This window comes from Gigantopelta aegis, unplaced genomic scaffold (assembly GCF_016097555.1).
Source record: "Gigantopelta aegis isolate Gae_Host unplaced genomic scaffold, Gae_host_genome ctg3246_pilon_pilon, whole genome shotgun sequence".
Classification (NCBI taxonomy): domain Eukaryota; kingdom Metazoa; phylum Mollusca; class Gastropoda; order Neomphalida; family Peltospiridae; genus Gigantopelta; species Gigantopelta aegis.
In genome coordinates, this window is record NW_024533249.1 from 16,878 (window position 1) to 40,116 (window position 23,239).

Consider the following 23,239-nt stretch of genomic DNA (forward strand, 5'->3'; position numbering starts at 1 on the left):
GAAAACTTTCCATGCTCCTCCTGTTTACATACGTGAGACGATGGATCCCATTGTTGAAATCACCAGCCAAAGAGACAGATTTTCCATTGGGTACCCATTCAAAATACTCTATGTCTCCATTAGGTAGTTGTCTTAAGCCATAGTTCTGATAACCCAACCCAAACTGACTAAGACTGCCTTCGTTCTTTTCAATATTATTGCGAAAGCTGCGTATTTATGCCAGCGAAGGAGGAGATCACTTTCAAATGATTGGAGGTATGGATCATCTTTAAAGAGTTTATCTAGGTATGGGGACGTGACTCATTAAGAAGAGTTTTATTTGTAGCCATGACAACCTGGAGGATCAGAGAATAAATAATCATTTTAATAACACTAATGTAATGTAGATTGAAAGCTTAACTATGGGCTACATGCCATCAGACACTACACTGCATTGCTTCTTTGAACTTTAGCTCACAGTATTGTCAGTGAACAAGTCTAGCATACTGTGTAACAATGACAACCTCGACATAACACATTTAGATATGGAAGGGCAAACTTAGACTGCAATGTACAGAGTGAAGTGTTGTCTATTAATTTGCATGCAAAGCCTGACAACACATTTCTGGTTGTGTGTATAATAAATGACTGAAATTGTTTGCAAACTTACTTGCCAGTTCTTTACTGATTGAGATCAGTGGAGAGATAGAGACGAAACAGAAGAAGTCACAGCGAATTGCTTTTTCAGACAGTCCCTTGACGTGTCTACTTGAAATAACCACGAGATAAAAGATATACCAACTTTGGTCGTCTACAACACGTGAGTTGCAGGCTATTATCGTTACGGGCAGTCATTTAGGGGTTAAAATTTTTATCACATGACATTTTTGTGCTGTCCTATAGCTTGTATTCTTTTCTTGTCTACAGTGATTATGGCTAATCCCTTTGATGATTTTGGTCCAGCAGGAGCTTGGCAGTGTAGCAGGACCAACTACAGGATTTCAACCAGCTTCAGACAGAGGTAGTTTAATGAATGACCTCTTTCAAATGTAATCTTTTACTCATAATTTATTATAATATATATATATATATATATTATATGTATATATTCCACTGTGTCTTGTGTCCTTGTAGATGCCGACTTGTACGTATGCAGCAGAGAATTGCTGATGCATGTCGAGAGATTAGCACAACAAAGTAAGTATATATGTCATTGTTGTCTGAACTCTTTCTATCTCCCCCTTTTTCTTTCTCCTTCTAGCTAATGATCTGAAGTCTCTCTCTAAAAAGATAGGTACAAGAAATGATGATGTTGAGTATTGAGAGTCAGAATGTAAGTCAACAGAAATGGTCTTTTTAAAACAGACCGTTATTCATAACTTGTTGCCCATAAAGCACTTAGTTCTTTCCTGTAACATTTCCCTACTATCATTTCCATGTAGCTAGAGTGCCTCAATAGAATTGTTTTATTTAATCTTATATCTTTAACAACTACTATCAAATTAAATTTTTACAAAATTTAATGTCCCAAATTATCAGTATTTCTTTATTAAAACATAAAGAGCCAACCTGTCTTGATTGTGTAGTAAGTAATTATACCAAAGAATAATACAGTTTTTATACATTATACGCCACTAGCTATATTTATTTAAACAGTTAGCTGGACCATAGTGATTTAAGTTAGATGATATTATTTCAGGTACCTATACAGTCATCACAAGACATTACAATTGAGAGAATGAAACAACTGCTAGTGTTAAATGTATGTACCTTTGAGGTGGTTGGTTACAGGAATACTAATCTATAAAACCTCAATTGACAAAGTTGACTGAGATGTAGTTTCTTTGATTTCTAAGTATTGCCATAATATTGTATTATAACATTTCTTTGACCAGTCACATTATAATAGGTATACCTATGCCTCCTAAATAACACTTTTTAAGGGCAGAATAGGTGAATTCATAGTTTCCAGTCCATCCCTTCTTTTCTTAAAAAAACCCAGCTATTTTCTTCTCTTTAATAGTTGACAATAGTTATCATTAATAAAGTCTATAACATGACCTAAGTAATTAGTATACATGGTAATTTATTTCTATATTCATGACATTAATCATATTAGTTAGTGGAACATCTTACCACTCCTCAGAAAGGGGTTGTGTTGGTATGGAAACTCACTTTATCCTATTCACAATTTTCATTGTGTTTTTATTTTAAATTGTTTAGTCATGAGTTAAAGAAATCTGCATTTGATCTAGTAGAGCTACAACTGACTGTTTAATGTTTTAATTGCTAAATATGGAAATACTTCTGATGTAAGTTAGAGAAGTGTGTCCTGTGGTGTGGGTATTAGCCTTTAATCTTTGATAGAGAGGTCAAGCTATTGCTATCGAATCCCTTCGTAAGAACTTTGGTAAAGCTGCAAATGAATTTTCTCACAAGTTTATGAGGTACGCTAAGAACAAAAAATTAATGCAAGATAAAAAATGAACCAAATAAATTATATCTAATTATAATTAGAAATGTTTATTTATTATTCTTTTTAGACTGTTGTTAATCGATTGCAAGAAAATCCAAGACCTCGAGTCACAGACAGTTTTTGTGGTAAGTCTTACTATAATACTACTTATTTTTATTATCATACTAGTCTACTAATCATGATGATGATAGCGCTGCATTGTTAGAAACAGCTCAACAAGTACAGAGACAAAATCAACTTCATGTCTCATATACTGAAGAAAGAGCACAGATTAGGAAGGATTAGCTGTAAGGAATGGATAGTTAGATGCATGCTGATAAATGGATGGATGGACAAGGTAGACAGAGAGATGGACAAAAGACAGATAGACAGACAGAAGGGTGGACAAATGGACAGAAAGATAGAGAGATGGACAGAGAGACAGAGAGAGAGAGATGAACAACAGAACATGATACTCTTTTGTTAATCCTCAAGAATGACATGGTACAACTTCATAGAAATTATGAACAGCATACAAGGTTATGGTTGTAGAACAAGCGAAAAACATTGGTAAGTCAATCCCAGAAGCTGCTATGTTGCTTGACATACTTATACAGTAATATTGAAACACAGTGTAGAAAAGGCAGCAGGAGAAGTTGAGGGGGCAGGTCACAATTAGGAGCAGCTGTTTCGTTATAAAGTAATGAATTATTGTACATTTCTAATCTCTCTCTCTCTCTCTCTCTCTCTCTCTTCTCTCTCTCCTCTCTGCCCTCCCCTCTCTCCAGCAGATGTAATCGTCAAACTCACAGTAGCCATTTTGTGATAGTATCAGCTATGTTTGTTGATAATTGTAATTGTTTTGGCTCCATTTTTTCATTTGGGAGTAGGAAAGTGTGTCATAAATAGAGTTGTCATAAATAAATAGAGTTGTCATTAACACATGAGCATGTTATCATTGTGATTGTGACATAAACTATACCAAATAATTACTGTTTTAATACATGCATATACAATGTTTGTGTCCTTTTTCTATCAATTATTATTTATCTTAATTATTTTATTGTTCAATTATCTTCAATAACTAATTAACGAAGCAATCATTGCTAACGAGATTCCATAGTTATTTACCCTCTCCAATGAAGCAGCTACCTCGCCAAACTACAGCTCACACTAGCTATATTGAAACAGACTTGACAGCCAGACCAGCGAGTGCTAAGGTAAATCCAGAATGATATGAGAACAAAATAACCAGTTTAAGACAAGTGTGGTCACCCCGAACATATGATTTTGTTTCCTTTATTAAAATGATTGCTCAATAGATGTGTTGTTATGTAGATTATCAGTATCGTATCTCACAGACTAAAATTAATTATTATCAAAAGGATATTTATATATTGCTAAAATTTGAGTACAACCTAGTTTGTCAAAGTCATCATATAATTAGTATCTTGAGTCAAAGATGGTTAGAACAATGATCCAAGTTCCTATGACAAGAGAAGATTCCAACGATACACAATGTTGAATTTCAATATGTGAGGTGTTATTTCATACTTAATTTATCATCTACATCTGTGGACTAATATAGTTTATAGTTTATAATATGGTACAATATCCATGAGCTCCTGGTAAATGTTTATAAACGTTTACACTTAACTATAACCATAGTTGATGATAATAAAATGACCTTAGTATTGTACATGTTTTTATGAGTATATAAAGTAATAGATTTTTAAAATTCACACTGTCCTAATTAAGTTGTAGCTTCCAGATCAAGTGCTCCTAACCCTATCTATTAAATGTGTGACAATTCTCTCTCTGTTCATAGGCAGTACAACAGTTGATACTTCAAGAAGGTTTGTCTACATTGTGAGGTCAAAGGTCTCACATGAGTTTTTACAAGAGCAGAAACTTATTTTAGAAACTAGTGAAAAACACAGAGTGAACAAGTGGGTGTGGCATTAATTAATTATTTCTTACACTCTCATATCCGTTTTTTTTTTCTTTACACGATTGACTACATTTATGAGCAGTGGACCAATTAATCCTTTAATATTAGCTGTGATGCATGTCATACAAAAATGGCGGACATTAATTGGACCAACAAGGACATACAAGTATGTCATATCGTACATATACATGTACTTGTAAATATACTTGTGTACATTACATGTATGTAATATATATCATGTACATGTGCTTGTAAAAGTACCATGTACATTTATAAATCCAATAATTTATCTAAACTGTGTTTTTATATCTTCCTGTATGGTCTACTATTTACTATGTTAATATTTGTATGGGATAAAAGATTACATTTAGGTTAAATCATAGACATTGCTCGAAAAATTACTACAACAATTAATATTCAATAGATGGGGGGGGGGGGGGGGGTTGTTTATTTTTAGAATCACTACATTTAGCAAGGCAAGTACTATACATAGGTAGTTTCAGTGAAACAAAAGATTAATGAAAAGGACAACAATATATACCACAAAGTGTTCATATTATCATTAGATATGTTATATATGCAACATTGAATAAATATCATATCAATCTCACTCCTACATTACTACCTATATGTATAACTTAATTGTCCATATACAACAAATGTTAACCTTTGTGTGTACCCCAAACATGATAAATAATACACATTATTTGATGTCTTTATCTGACAGAGCTAAACTCCATGCAACAACCACTATTAGGGAAATATGGACTTACTACACAAGGAATAGCGTACATGGTTCAGATCTAATGGGACAATGTTTTAAAAGAAATCAACTGTATTTATCCAGACTTTAATTATTCTGATTGGTTACAAATGAAGAGATATATTTTCAACAAGGACAAGTACAATATGATACTAATCTAAGAATACATAGACCGTTAATATCATAAAAATTATATAATTTTTCAGTGCGCTGGTTCTTTTTCTTTTTCTACATTTTAAAAATAAAATATTTTCATTAATAGAATTATTTTTTTAATTTTATATTATCTTATGAATTATTATTTTATTATATTATTGACAATGATTTTAAATTGATGTGTTTTAATTATCTTCCATCATAGTCATAATTAGCTTAGTAACCTAATTATGTATGCTATAATGTGTTAATTAATATTCTGGTACAATAAATGTCCTTGTGTTCTCTAATGTTCCTCTACTGACAAAAAGAGGAAGATCCTATATATTAAAATAAATCATTTGATCCTTACATTAATCATGTGATCCCATATATAAATCACTTGATCCTATATTTAAATCATGTGATCCCATATTACAATCACTTGATCCTATATATAAAGCAGGTGATACCCATATATAAAAAGTCACTTGATCCTATATATTAAATCCTAGTGATCCTAAATACCCAAACATGTACTACAGATAGAAGTATACAAGTCATATCATTTTAATATACTTATAGATTTAAAAATATGCTAATTCGACTTTTAAACTTATAATTTTCATACATAAAGTACTTCTCTATTTTACAAACCCTTTTCTTTTTTATAATATTTATTCTAGTGTCCCAGGTGGGGATATTTGAACTGTCATTTCACTTGTTGGTCCTTACAAGAAAAACCTTATCTTACCTCATAAACAGACCATTAGTTGTATTCTTCACTCACTAGGACTGGAGTAACATTACAGTTTTAACATTTTTCCAGTGTCAAAGGACATCTTAATTGGAATTAGTTTTATGCAAATTATCGATATTGAAAATCATTAAATTATTTAACTTGGAAACCAAATTATCAACTTTTAAAATTAATCCAAGTTACTAATATATGGGTAATGGGGCCATCTTGATTCTTTCCAATTTGAGATAAAATGTCTAAGTAGAAGAAACCAATGTATCTATCTAGTATAATAGATATTATCATAAAGCAATAAAGTTACATGCACAAGAGATCTGGTTAGATGAAAAGTTTAGGAGAAAGAATTAGTACTAAATTATAGAGTTCTTTATAGAATTCGAGACACATAGTTCAGTTCTGTTAGAAGTAGTTAGTATTATTATGATATATTTGATGTTATGAAAACTAGTAGACCATAGTTATTATCATGTCCTCCATACACTAAAAAATAACATTAAATGTTGTAGTACAAACTTTAGGTTAAAATTAGAGTTGAAATCAATCTCACCTTTTCTCATTAAAGATCTTGGATTGTCTTTTGACATTAGGAAATATAACAGGAACTAAAATAAAGAAATTAAAAAAAGAGCCACCTGGCAAAATGTTCTTAACATAGTTTATTAGATACATGAAATACTGCTAGTATTATATACAATAAATGTATCCTCGATATAAGGGGATGGTTCTATTTTTATAATGTCCTTTATGAATGTTCCATCATTAGTTAGTACATGCACGAATTCTAATATACGTTCTAAAATATGTGAACACAAATCACTACTGGGGACGTTATTCTGTCATATGTGTGTTAAATAAACCTCTAAAAAGAGGAGACCCCTATAATAAGAAACATTTAATTTGAACTCATACTTGTCCAATGAGCGAGGGTATTATAATTACCATTACATTAATTAGATTAAAAATGGTTACCACATACCTTCCACTTAATATCATCAGGATCAACAGCTGGAGGTATGGAGGATTATACTGCATAAGGAAGTGTACAAATATAAAATTAAGTTTACCAGTAATGAATTAATGGTAAAACCAAGATATTAGGTACATGTAATATATTATAATAATTGCTTAATTGAAGTTAGAATAGGGTAAATTTTTACGATTTGCTTATAAATTTATGAAAATGCTATAATAAAATTTATTTTGAAGTAGTTCCTGTCTATTTGTGTTTATCTAGTTGTTAACAATATTTACACCATGTTTTACTTACATAGCTAATTTTGCTAACAAAATCTATTTTTTTTACTCAGAATATCATTTCATATTTTTATATTAAAAGTCCCTGTCATAAGCCAATACACTTATTAATGCATAGTTATTAGAAGTTATAATCATGTGACAACTGACAAAGTGAATATAAACTGATTTAGGTTACATACTCGTTGTTGTCCTTGTGGATACTGTTGCGGATATTGCTGAGAGTTATGTAGCTACTTGAGGTTGGCCTAAAATACTGTCCGAGCCAGATCCCTGTATTATGACTCCTGAATGTCCAGTAAAATGAGGGTGGGGTTAGTAGCGTGGTGCATATTGCGTGGTGGGTGGGTTGTGGTGTTCTGTGGCGTGGTTTGACATCATCATCATTCCAGCAAATGGATTTGTTCTGAAATAGAATACACACACCTCTTTCATTCTATACTTCCATTCTAGCATCCCTCATTCCAAATCTTTGATCTCCATTGCTAAAATCCATCCATCTTCATTCCCTATTCTCATATAAAAATCTTCCATTTGAATCCTCATTCACAATCCATCTTATCTTCTAATCAATCCATCCTCATTCTCATACTAAAAGAACAAGAATTAAATTAATATATTTACTGTGGTTTGGTGTAAAGCCTCTCTGATCTTTATAGCTTTACTACCTAGTCCAAGAGTATTATCTATTTCTGTTAACGAGCGATCACGTTCTGACTGATCACAAACCTGACAAACCCTTATCCTTTACTTGTACCGTCTCATCTTCAATTACTATAATTTAGGATAAAAAAATCAATCCATCTATCATCAACCATTCATCCATCCATCTATCTGTCCATTTAGCGATTCATACACACACAAATTTGCTACCTTTAGCAACCGAACTGATTTATATCTTTTCAAAAAAGTGTTCCTACATAAAGAAAATTCTTATTATACTATATATATACAGCTGCTAGTTTACCATAACTGTTGACTAGTGACATCCGGACTTAAATCAGCCACAAACACATTGTGTTCCTTTTGTAACTACTAGAGAACAAATTGCAAAAAATAAATATAACAAACAGATAATGTACATCACCCTGCTTCAAGTCGCTTACTTGCCAATTTAATTTAAATTTCTTTCCCTAAAATAACAAACTAGAACATGTTAAATTTCCACTGTACAATACTTAACACTAACACAACCATGCATGCGCTCTTTCTTGAGATGTAAAGGCAGATTTTGCTGTCATTGGATCAGCAAATTTAACAAAACAGTACCTAGCCATCATCCTATATGACAAGGATACATAATTATCCAGTAATCTAACCTAGAACAAAATTATATACCATAGTAGGGTTCTATCTAACTCTCAAGCATGTTTGATACAGCATAAAAAACAAAGCAGAGTGTGTAGATGTTTTTTTATAACCCTTTTATACCTGTCAGGCGTGTGCCTTATGTCAAGCAATATTAATATAATGAACTCTAAGGATGTTTTTTCAATTGAGGAAGTATAGCAGATTATGTACAATTGATTGTACATGCATTTCTCAAGTATAATCTATATACCCCGGTTTGAAGATTACGAATCATTTTGACTGAAAGTACTTATAACCAAACTGTGCGTACATATTCTGTACAAAGGCTTCATCCATGTGTGGTTCTAACTAAGAAAGTAATGAAATTGGAGGTCCATATTGATCACATGATTGGTTCTTAAATGAGTATCATAATGAATTAAGAATAAAATGTATTGATGATAAATAAAATCTTCATAAATTTGATTCACATATTATATTATGGTAATTTATGTATAAAATCTAGTCCACTTCTTTAACAAATGAACCATCAATTAATGATTTAAAAGATCTTAAATTATACAACATTGAATTGGTTTCATGACTTTCATCTAATCAAAAAACACTAAATCTTCAAATCCTAAAAGCACAAGTCTAATATGAAAATGCCCGCTATATATTTAGCACTAATCATGATAATATAATCCAAATAGGAAAGGCGTATGTATTCATATACTATTCTATTAATTTGTTAGATTATTAATTAATAATTAATTAATGTGCAAGTAGTCATAACTGGTAGGCATATCTAATTTACACTGACACCAGCCTAAATCTTCTTGCTTGATATCACAACTACTATCGTACCTTCATGATAATCACATGAACACTTGTTTTTGTCATGTGATAAGAACATATAAGTACATTAATTGTATAGATTACTAAACAACTTACATCTCCCATCCATAATTTATTTGTGGAGGTTCAGCTTCATCAGGTGCTGGTGGTGCATTGTAGTGGCTGTAAAACTCCCAGTGAAGAATTACAGCCATTTTATCACTTCCAATTGAGCTACTATAAATTAAACCACCCCATATCATACCACGTGGTGGCCATTAGCCTGCTGTGGAGCTGGCTGATAATCAAGCGATTGAAGATGTTCAAGCTTCATTACAATTACACAGGTACATTTATCCACTACTTACTTTTCTTCATCTCTCTATCATTAGCTTGTATTGTTTTAAGTTTGCTTGAACTACTAGTATGATAGATATCCTTTGACTTATAGTGACTAATACTATTCGTACTATATCTAAAACTTGATAGATAAAAATTATCATCATGTTGTGTAGGTGACTACAACAAAAAACTCTAACATTGTTAGTTTATTTGTGTAATGTTGATTCATTCTGTCGTTCAAACCAACAGTCATCAGAAAAACAATTATCAGTAGTTTAAAAAATTCTCTCTCTAGGTTGAATTGGATGAGCCTCTATTACGTGAAGACAGCTGCTAAAATGTGTTCATATCACTTCGCTTGCTATCAAATATTGTGATAACTGTATCACTGGTATCCTATGTGCTATCAGTTATTAAGAGGACGGGTGAACACAAGTGGCGTATATATTACATGTGGCCCATTATTTATCCTTTTTACTTTGCTATAGTCTACTCCATACACATTACCCATTTTGAATGGTGGTACGCTATTCAACAACCTTTTCTGTTGGAGGTATGTTTCACAACTCTGAGAGGGACTCTGAGAGCCTGAACAGGGGAATAACAATGTATGGAACACCAACAAAATAAAAAAAAAATATAAATGTCTGTTTTTGTTTTATGGGGATATCTCTATGTTATCTGTGATGCTGACTGTTTACTATGAATGTGTTATTGTTTACTAATATATATCATACCTCTTATAAACTAGTATTGGTAACCAGTTTTGGTATAACTATAACTATGAATTCATTTAAAATTTTCATAATTAAAAAGATTGTGATTGTTTAGAATAATAATTAGAATTATTGATAATTAATGAAATTGACTTTATAATATTTGTAATAATCGATTATAAAAAAATTAAAATATAACTTAATGAAATTGACTTTAAATTGTTTATAATATTGATAATATATTGATTAGTAAAAAATTAATCGTTAAAAAATTAATATTAAGAATAGAGATTGTAAAAAAATAAATAAATGTAAATAATTGCATTTATAATATAATGGTTAAAAATTAATATTAAGCATATAGAGATTTAAAAAATAAACAAATGTTAATGACAAATTTTAAGAGATTAAAAAAATGTTAAAGACCAAATTTAAAGAAGAGGTTTTAAATAAATTAATGTGTGTTCTCAATTTGTATTTAAGATTACATGATAATGATGGTACAAATTTAATGCTATAAAATTTAAGTATTTTAACACATTTTCTATCATTAAAAAAGTGGAATGTGTGTCCATTGATTGACACTGAACCCGAAACTTTTAAATAGGTAAAATACAACACAATTAAGTGATAAATAACTTTTAATTTTAATGATTAAAAAATCTAAAAAGATTTTAGAGATTAAAAAAATGTTAAGGACAAATTTAAAAGAAGAGTTTTAAATATAATTAATGTGTGCTCATTTGTATTTAAGATTACATGATAATGATGGTACAAATTTAATGCTATAAATTTAAGTATTTTAACAATTTGTCTATCATTAAAAAAGTGGAATTTGTGTCCATTGATTGACACTGAACCCTAAACTTTAAATAGGTAAAATACAACAAATTAATAATAATAAATACTTTAATTTTAATGATTAAAAAATCTAAAAAGAATAGTTTAAAAATTAACAACAGAAATTAATTTGGTCAGGCGGAAAATTGTCATCAGCACGTGTGATACATCTAGCAAGGAAACCGTGACCACTATTATGGCGGGAAAATATCAATCATTTGCACAAGCCTAACGAGCAAACGTTTAATAGATTTTTAATATTATTTTTTTGCAAAAAATAAAATTAATATTTGCTAATAAAAATAGAATATAAAATACATAATACTAAATGCATATACTATTGTTAAAATATATAACAGCAATGGTAAGTAAAATGAATTCTAAAACTAATTCAGTTTATATCAAAAAAGTAAAAATTTGTAATAATAATGATTCTAAACTAATTCAGTAGTTAAAAGTTGTGATAATAACTATTAACTTAAAATATCTTTGAAACTAAGTGAAGATTGACTTTTGACAAATTTTAGTGAAAAATGGTTTTTAAAACAGTAATAAAAAAAGTATATAAAAAGAAAAATTATAAAAAAAAATGGCGACTAAAATAAAAATATATATTTTTAAAGACAGTTTCTGTATCTGAAGAGTCCCAGAAGTCCAGTGAAGGTCTCCATCCATCCCAGCAATATTGTAAGAAGAGAAAGCTGGAGAGTTCCCAAGAGTCCAGTCAGTCCACCAGTTGAAGAGTCCCCAAGAAGTCCAGTGAAGGTCTCCATCCAATCCAGCAATATTGTAGAAAAGAGAAGCTGGAGAGTTCCCAAGGAGTCCAGTCAGTCCACCATTGAAGAGTCCCCAAAAAGTCCAGTGAAGGTCTCCAATCCAGCAATTGTAGGAAAGAGAAGATGGAGAGTTCCCAAGAGTCCAGTCAGTCCACCCAGTTGAGAACATAGAGGGAGAAAGAGAGAATAACAACTGGTTGCTAAAGAACAGATGAGAAGTGGATGGATGGATGGAGAGACAGCTTCACCTTTTTCACCAGTGCTGCTCCTGCAGGGAAGAAAAAGAGAGTAGTTATGAACTGATGGTGACAATGAGTGGATGGAGAGTGAAGAGAGACAGAGGAAGTGAAAAGGGACGAAACAACACACACACCAACACACAGAGCACACACATACGCACCTAGAAGATCGAGCTTCCCCCCGCCACCTGTGCGGCCTCGGATATTAACAAAAAATTTTTTTGGGCCGCCAGCGGCAGGGGGAAGATAATTAATAGGATTTGTATGATTGTGTGTATGGTGTATGGGCTGAATAGCCCAAAATAAAATAAAAATAAAAAATTAAAAGAAGAGGAAAGAGGCTTGAAGGAAGACAGGAAAGACTGAGCAGGAGAGCGACTCATCTTTTACATCCAGAGAACAGTCAAGAGCATTAGAGAACATCAGAACAGTCAGAACATCAAAGAACCCCAGAGCTAGAACAGTCAGAGAACATCAAAGAACATCATAGCCTAGAACAGTCAGAGAACATCAAAGCGCATCAGGAACAGTAAGATCTGTAGAAAAGAAAAAGGATTAGACCATCAATAAAGAAATAAATGAAAAAAAAAAAAAAGAAAAGTTACAAAAATAAAAAAAAGGATGACAAAAAAAAAAGATGAGATCCAACGACGAGAAGATCCAACGACGAAATGATCCAACGCGAGATGATCCAACGGCGAGACGATCCAACGAGATGATCCAACTGCGAGACGATCCAACGATGATAACAACATGGTCTGACAAAGCTCCGTCCCTTTTATTGTCAGTCACAATAAGGATCATGGTCTCAGCTCTCTTGCAAGCCATCTTGCGCGTGCCGTCCCGTGCTGGAATGTGTTAACTAATATCATAAATGGCGGGAACTTATAACCGACCCATCAGAATGCACGACTTCACACTCTACTTTCCAGCAAGCGAGTGACTCATCTTATTATCAATTTGTCATACCCAGTTTTTAATTAATTTTCAATTTTCAGAAATTATTTGCCTGGTAACTTAATTACCAAACTAGATTAATGAACATATACACATCTTTGTAGAGATCACCAACAACAAAGTTTATAATTTAAGTAAAAATTTAGCAATAAAAATTTTGACCATTAAAAATCATTACAATCAATAATATCATGATTAACAGTTTCATTATAATTAAAATAATTATCATTCAAATCTATATTGATTCTACATTCAGAGTGAGAGACGAGAGAAAGGGAGATGTGACCTAAATCTCTTCTACTTTGACATAAGCAAAAGATTGATGTATGTACTCAAACCAGCAAATTCTGACTGATCAATTACCATAATGACATCACTGTGGTTAGAGAGATTACCAAAATAAAGTGTTAAACTTCCAGGATATCATATATAAAGTAGTACATCATATTATACTCACTCAAGTATAAAAGCCAGAGATAGCATTTATTGTACACAAATGTTATGATTATATACTTGTTACTTAATATGTTGAAAATAAGTTTTAGTCTAACTATTGTCTATTAAGGTCAACCACCAACTTACTTGTTATTATATATAATGTTCATATGTTATCAACTACTACATCTAAAACAATATCTACAATGTCACTACTATATATCCTCTTTTAAGTCACTAATTATAAATTTATATAGTACTTCTTGAGTGAACTGGATAGGTAATAAACTGGATTAAATTTGAAGGACCTCGCTTGCTATCAATTCTAGGTTTGCATGAAGGCATCATCTGATGACAACGCAACTAGAAAAACAAGTAAAACAAGTTATGTGGTTGTATTACATTTCATAGTTTATAAAAGGCATGATTCATAACATCAGAAATACAGTTTGAGGATGACAACCTAAGCATTCAGCTGGATTTTTATTAAGAAAGCCTTTGATTACCTACAGATGTTGAATAGATATCATTGTAAAGAGTTGTGTGTTGAGACCACACCCCACTTGAACTGCTTTAACTGATAATGAACGAGGAATTCATATTGCCTTCTCTAAAATAAATGAAGAAATGGATGGATAGATCAATGAACAAATGAATGGATTGATAGACAAATTGGTAGATGGATGGATGAATGAATGAATTGATAGATGGACTAGATAGACAGATGAATACCTTGATCTTCAGTGCTCTAATCTGTCATATCATGGATGACCTCTTAAAAATGGACTCTTACCAGCTAACATTGATGTATGGATCATGGATGAATGAAAGCATTGATAGATAAATGGATGGATGGATGGATCAATTACATACTGTTAAGAAATCATGGAAGGATCGGCTGTTTTTTTCTCAGAGAGATCTTCTCCTGTTGTCTTGCAGGCTAGCAAGGAGATAGTGGTTGTACCTTATTTGTTGATAATTTTTACTTACAGGAGACCTTCACAAAATCTCTTCTTGACGGAGATAGTAACAATCCCTCTTATTACAACCATCTTGCATGCCTCACATTGTAACTTGACGACCAAGTCCCAAAATCTCTTTTTACATTTAGCACAGTAGGCCACCCTCAACAAAGCATGTCCATTGATATGTCATACTTTCGTTCATCTCCTGGTTCCATTGATAATAGTACAAATGACTGTAACCAAATAAGATGATGTAATAATATAATGATGATGTAAATATGATATAATGACATATATAGCTTGATTTAGTCAATGTAACAATAAAAACATTAAATAGTTGAATAACTGGTTACAGTCAATATACTACATTCAACTATCTCTCCTTTACATAACTTACGAGAACTCTGGGAAAGACCTTCAAACATTGTGGAAGAAATAAACTTGTGAACACTGTATACTTATACTTTACTATAGATTTACCGTATACTTAATATATATTTACTGTATACTTAATATATATTTACTGTATACTTACTGTATTACTTATATATATTTACTGTATACTTACCGTATACTTAATATATATTTACTGTATACTTACCGTATACTTAATATATATTTACTGTATACTTACCGTATACTTAATATATATTTACTGTATACTTACTGTATACTTAATATATATTTACTGTATACTTACTGTATACTTATATATATTTACTGTATACTTACTATATACATATGATACACTTACTGTACATTTATTATAATTTACATACGATATACTTACTGTATACTTACTGTATACTAATTGTATACTTATCATGCATTGAGATCCTGTCTCCTGATTAAAATGAAGTCAGATTGTCTCATCCAATTCTTTTGTCATTCTAATGAGACGTTTACATTATCATCTAGGTAAGAATGAGAAATACAGTTACCATGACAACCATATATATATATAATATATATATACACACACACAAAATCACTATCATAATAATTAAGGAAACATTAACTATATTATAGTGACACAATGATAGGAATAGAGTGACAAGCTGTACATGTATTTCTCAATATTACTGTATATCTTAAGAATAAACATCTTTAAATGAACTCTGAATCTATTGTCATTTATGTCACAGCTGACTATATCTCATTTATAAATACAAATACATCTAGTGTCTACTAATAGTACTTAATTTAAGGGTTCTAACTTATGTTATGCTAAAAAATCAGCTATAACTATAGTAACACTAGCTATGTCCACACACCCTAATGATGTGGCATTATTATTATTGATAGGTAGACTACCAGACAATTTACATCTTCCATCCATAATTTATTTGTTGGAGGTTCGCCTGTATTTTGTAGGCGCTGTAAAACTCCCACCAGCCATTATTTATGATTTCCAATTTTCCACTAAATTAAACAACGCCCATACAATTTAAAGCACGTGGGTGCGCCGAGTGTGGCGGTACAACAGGGCTTTAGAGAGAAGAAGTGCCAGCCTCGTTCTAGAAGATGGTACTGTTTACAATGGGTGGGGATTTGGCGCCATTCTTGACACTCCAGGAGAAGTGGGGTAGGTTTTTAAAGTTACTAAATTATGTTGTGTTTGTAAAAGTTCCACTCAAAGTACACTAAATAGAGCTTTGTTATTCATTGTTCCAGCTGTTTTGTCTAACTGTGTGTATATGAGAATCCTTTAAAATATAAATTAATTTCTTTTGCAGTTTTTCAAACAGGCATGGTTTGGTTATGTCGAGTCCCTTACTGATCCTTCGTATAAAGCACAAATTAGTACTGACTTATCCGTTAATTGGGAACTATGGAGTACCTGCAAAAAGAAAGTGAGTTAGTAGTCATGACAACATAATGGTTTCTTATCACACATAGACTATATTGTTCTTTTTTCAAATATGGAGTTACACTTGTTATATGACCTGCACAGTAAATTCTGCTCTCTCCTTTTAGGACAACTATGGACTACTGCAAACATTTGAATCTGTTGTATTCATGCAGCTGCTTTAGTTGTTGGTGACTATACTGAGGAATATAGTCATTGGGAGGCGGAACTATCATTAGGACATGGCTTAGAAACGAGGGAGTACCTGGTATTTATGGTAAGTTGAATTACAAGAGGGAGTAGTATAATCTGTATTCTAGGTGTGGATACTCGTGCCCTTACTAAAGATTCGTGAGCAAGGGACTATGTTAGGACAATTGGTTTGTTCTAAGAGTGTTAAGGATACTGGTCAGAATGGATTTTATGATCCTAATATATCTAATTTATGAAAGAAGTATCCTGTAAGTAAGATCAAATTTTAACTCTCACTCATTCATACATGCACACACACTCTCTCTCTCCCTCTAGTCTCCTGTACTTTATAACGAAGGAGAAGAGAGGTTACCTATCATTGCTGTTGATGTTGGCATTAGAACAACCAAATCAGATGTTTAGCAGATCGTGGAGTGTGTGTTAAAGTAGTACCTTGGATTATAACTTCAACAATGAAGGTTTTTAGTTTATAAATGGAATAAAATTGATATATCTCATGTAGAATTTGATGGATTGTTTCTTAGTAATGGTCCTGTGATCCTCAAATGTGTTCAATTACTATAAACACATTCAGACATTTTTACAAGGACCTAAAACCCAGACCGCCTGTCTTTGGTATCTGTCTGGTCATCAACTTCTTCGCTTGCAGCTGGTACTACATCATACAAAATGAAGTCAGTTACACGTGCATGTTAGATGTATCTGTCCAATCCCTTTAAATTGACATATCCTTTTAACCATTCTTGCATATTCATTTTTCAGATATGGTAATCGTGGTCTATAATCTCCCTGTCTCCACCCACCTACCCAACGTTGTTTTATAACCACCACAAAACCATGGCTTTGCAGTTGCCGATAGCAACTGCCTCAGAATGGTCCGTCCTGTTTACTAATGCTAATGACCATTCAAATGAGGGTATTGTCCCACAATACCCAGCCCTTTTTTAGCGTCCAATTTCATCCGGAACACATGGGTGGTCCCCGTGATTTAGAAGGCCTTTTTGATGTCTTTGTTCAAGCGTGTCAAGATTTGAAATCCAGTACAATTAGTTTTTCGTTGCAAGATAGACTGACTAATTTTCTAAGAAATGTTGGTCAAATACCAGGTACAAAGGGTGTGGTCAATCTTACTCCTAAAACTACTACTGCGAGAGAGAACTTGAAAAAAGTTAGTTTTTGCAAGTTTTGTAATGCCTTTACATGACCTACTATATAATATACAAGTACAAGGATACAAATTGAGCCAATTTGACTTTGGTATGTAGTCGATAGACATTATTGTTTTGTTGTTTGGAGTCTTTGGACAATCTCATACATTATCTCTTGTTTTTTGTGTGTGGGAATACATACAATAATGTGGTGTTATGATGTAGTGGGTTAATTTATTGGATACATTAATTAAGGTCACTTATGTTGTAACTAGGTGTTAAAGGTCATGTGTATTCAATAACCAATATATAGTAACTTACCAATGTTTGCACTTTGTACTCAGTTTATTGTTAAGCTCATTAAAACAGTTTCCTAATTATCACATTTAGTAATACACATATATATTGCATATAATATAGTACATGGTCTAAACTATATGTATTGTAATGTACCTTATTACAGGTACTTATTCTTGGATCTGGCGGGCTGTCTATTGGACAAGCAGGTGAATTTTGATTACTCTGGATCACAAGTATGTAGTACTAAGTGTTCATTGTGTCAGATACAAGCATGCATCAAATTCTCTCTCTCTCTCTCTCTCTCACACACAACCACACACACACACACATACATACACACACACACACACACACACCACACACCACACACACACACACACACAGCATTAAAGCATTAAAGGAAGAAAGCATTCAAAGTGTCCTTATTAACCCCAACATTGCTACAGTACAAACATCCAAAGGACTAGCAGATAAAGTTTACTTCTTACCTATTACATCAGACTATGTAACACAGGTATGACTCTTTTTATTAATTGATATCTCCTATTTGTCCATTAAGGTTATACGCTGTGAACGTCCTGATGGTATTCTACTCTCATTTGGAGGACAGACTGCTCTTAATTGTGGTGTAAATTACAACAAGAAGGTAGAATCATTACAGGATAACACTGTACATTAGATATTTTAAAAGCTAACCTACTCTAACTAAAGTGCCTGATTTTATTAGAGTATATTGTATGTATATGTATATATTATTTACTATGATTTTTCTGCTCTATTAGGAGTTCTTACTCAATATGGTGTACAAGTACTTGGTACTCCCTGTAAGATCTATTGAACTAACTGAAGACAGACAGCTGTTTGCCGAGGAACTTAACAAGATCAATGAACCTGTAGCTCCCAGTCAGTCTGCGTACTCTGTGCAAGAGGTATGTCATGTGACTTTATTATTAGTTACTGGTATCCTTCTCTCAAATCCAGCTTTTAGGCTGCTGAGCTATTAGGTTATCCGGTATTAGTTCGTGCTGCATATGCTCTGGGTGGTTTGGGGTCTGGATTTGCCTCAAATCATGATCAATTGGTTGCTCTTGTTTCTTCTGCTTTTGCACACACTACACAAGTATGACAGCTGCTATTATGAGTGTTGTTACATTCTGTGTTCTTTAATCAAGGTATTGGTTGATAAGAGTTTAAAAGGATGGAAAGAGGTGGAATATGAAGTTGTTCGAGATGCTTATGACAACTGTATTACTGTAAGTAGACTATCATTTCGAAATTATAACTGTAGACAGAGTGTATTTGCTGTCAAATTTCTTTCTTTTATCTACTCATTGAGTCGTTATGTATACTTAACTCTCTAACCGTCCTATTTGTTTTTCTATCCATTTTACTGACTATGAATCAGGTATGTAACATGGAGAATGTTGATCCGCTTGGTATCCATACTGGAGAGTCCCTCGTGTAGCACCCTCACAGACGCTCACAAATGTGAGTACAATCTCCTAAGATCAGTGCCATTAAAATTGTTCGGCATTTTGGGTGTGGTCGGAGAATGTAATATACAATACTGCATTAAGCCCTGACTCAAGAAAGGTACAGCTGCTATTAATACATTTACATGTAACATGTTTAATTCTACAGTATTACATTATTGAAGTCAATGCTCGTCTTTCTCGAAGCTCTGCCCTTGCGTCCAAGGCAACAGGTTATCCATAGCTTATGTTGCTGCTAAATTAGCGTTAGGTCGACCTCTACCTGAAACTGAGAAACTCTGTTACCATGGCAACTACAGCATGTTTTGAGCCTAGCCCGGATTATGTTGTAGTTAAGGTAAGTGCATTTTCTTGTTATTTACAAGTACATGTTTCTCTTCAGATACCTCGTTGGACCTCTCTAAGTTTATCATGTCAGTACTCGTATTGGTAGTTCTATGAAGAGTGTTGGAGAAGTGATGGCGTAGGCAGAAAGTCAGTACATTTTATTTCACATATTTATAATTATGTGGTTGGTTGATTGGTAGATTTGAAGAGGCTTTACAGAAAGCACTTCGTATGGTCATGAGACTTGCTTGGGATTTGATCCAGAATATTTAGAAGTTAAAGATGAGGTTAGTGACTTACCATATATTTTATTATGGTGCTTGAATGACAGGATAACAAATTGATGACAAAGTGGAATTGGACAAGCAATTAAAATAATGGAAGGTGGATGGACAAGCAATTAAAATAGTGGACAGGATGGATGGACAAGCGATTAAAATAATGGACAGATGGATGGACAAGCAATTAAAATAATGGACAGATGGATGGACAAGCAATTAAAATAGTGTAGAGCAATAACTGATGGTCCTAATTTTTAGGATCTCATTAATCCAACTGACAACGTATTTTTACAGTAGCAGCTGCTCTTTATAATGGCTATCATACCCCTGATCTTTATAATATGACACGTATTGATCATTGGTTTCTTTATAAAATGGAGAATATGATAAATTGTATCAAGAATTTAAAGCAGCTGGAACCAGAAGTAAGTCACTATAAATTTGTAATCAATAATTTTAAGACTCTTTTTACTTATTTTTGGTACATGTACATATTTACTACCTACATGTTCCTTTAATTTTTAGACTTTAACAAAGGAGGTTTTACTTTATGCAAGCAGCTGGTTTCTCTGATAAACAGATTGCTTGTTATATTAATTCAACAGAGTTAGCTGTGAGAGGTCTTCGTCACACTCTGTCTGTTACTCCGTGTGTAAACAAATTGATACGGTAGCTGCTGAATACCCCTGCCCACACTAATTATCTTTACTTGACTTATAATGGCGAAATCACATGACTTAAACTTTTCCAGGTACATTTTTAAATGTATGTATACATGTAGAACATGTGTACAAAGATAGTAAGTGTCAAATGATGTGAAAATTGTTTCATTATTGTATCTCTCTCTGTCTTCTCTTCCTCTCCGTCTCTCTCTCTCTGTCTCTCTCTCTCTCTCTCACACACACACACATATAGGAGGAGCAGTAATGGTTTTAGGTTCTGGAGTATATCGTATTGGTAGTTCTGTAGAATTTGATTGGTGTGCTGTAGGATGCATTAGAGAGCTGAGAAAATTAGGCAAAAAAACTATAATGGTGAGGATTTGGTTTTATTGGCAGTTATATTATTCAAACTCCAACACACAATGTAATATTTGCTAAGAGCCCTCTGAATTGAAAGATACTGGTAATATAGAGTTTGGTAACACAACTTTAAATTGTAGATGTCATTTTAAATAGTCTTTGTGGTTATTAAAATGTATCCCATATGTACATATACATGTACATATATATGAATAGAGATGTACATGTACATGTATATATACCGTAAACGTCAAAACTTTCAAGGTAGTTATATTTTCCCGGTTGAGTGACATCGCGAAAATTAGACTCGTGAATAATTAATAATTAATAATCAAGTTTTCGCAGTTGACACAAAACGCGAATTATGAGTTCAAGAAAATTTTACGTGCGAAAGTTTGAGCGGCGAAAATTTGACATTTATGGTACAATATACCTGTACATGTACTTGTATCTTTCCATACACTAACTAGGTGAACTATAATCCAGAGACGGTCAGTACTGATTACGATGAATGTGAAAGACTCTATTTTGATGAGCTATCATTTGAAATTGTAATGGATATTATCAACTAGAACAACCTGAAGGAATTATATTATGTATGGAGGACAACTGCCCAATAATATTGCTGTACCATTACATCATCAAAAAGTAAGTAGTTGTGTGATTGTCATGTGACTTTATTTATTAACATTATTAAATGTGGTTATGTAGGTTCGTATTCCTTGTTTTTTTTTTTTTGAACATCTCCGGAAATGATTGATAATGCGGAAAATCGTTACAAGTTCTCACGTCTATTGGATACAATCGATGTACAGCAACCAAAATGGAAAGAATTGACTGATATTAACGTGAGAGAAATAGATTGATGGATGAACAGAAAGACAGACTTGTAGATGGTGGGAAGAGAGGAACAGAGTACTTGATTTGATAATGTAATTTATTTGTAGACTGCTCATGAGTTTTTGTGAGGCCGTTGGTTATCCATGTGTTGTACGACCTAGTTATGTCTTAGTGGTAAGTGTCGTCTATCTATCATGTGACCAACATGTGTTTATAATCATTTTGAAACCACACCCGCTAGGTGCTGCTATGAATGTCGCTTACTCGAATCATGATTTAAAAATGTATTTAAATGATGGCTGTTGCCGTCTCTAGGGATCATCCTGTCGTTATCTCTAAATTCATTCAAGATGCTAAGGTAGACTACATGTACATGTACATGCACATACCTCCTTATTAGGAAAATTGATGTGGACTCAGTTGCCTATGATGGTGAGATTGTTGCCATGGCAATTAGTGAACATGTAGAGAATGCAGGTATTTTTTGATATTGATATACTTTGTTAGACATTACATATCATCACATAATTAGAAATGATTGTACAAATATAATCACACATATTGTATCATGAAGAATCTTTTTACCTCATAGATTTTTCATGTACATGCTATCCTAAGTTTTTAACGATACTGTTAATTGTTAATGTCTCTTTACTGTAGGGGTACCACTCGGGTGATGCTACCCTTGTTCTACCTGCCCAGACTTGAACAAAGAGACAGTTTGTAAAATTAAAATGATAGCAGAAGAGTCTATCGCTCGAGCTCTCTCTGTATCAGGTAATTACATATGACTTGTTGAATCTGATTGGTCACTTTGAATACTCTTGACTCCACCCTTTCTTTCTATTATAGGACCCTTCAATATCCGTTAATTGCCAAAGACAATCAACTCAAAGTTATCGAATGTAATCTACGAGTTTCAACGCTCGTTTCCATTTGTCTCCAAGACCTTAGATACTGACTTTGTTGCCTTGCAACCAAAGTGATTGTCGGTCAACAGTTAAGCCTGTTAATATTAAATTTAAAAAAACTTGGAAGAATTGGTGTAAAGGTACATCTACATGTATTTATT

At 32.7% G+C, this 23,239-nt stretch overlaps 1 pseudogene; it reads left to right on the plus strand.

Moving 5' to 3' along the window:
- Nucleotides 1-40: 40 nt before the first annotated feature.
- Nucleotides 41-23,239, plus strand: part of LOC121392002 — a 28,817-nt pseudogene continuing 5,618 nt past the window's right edge.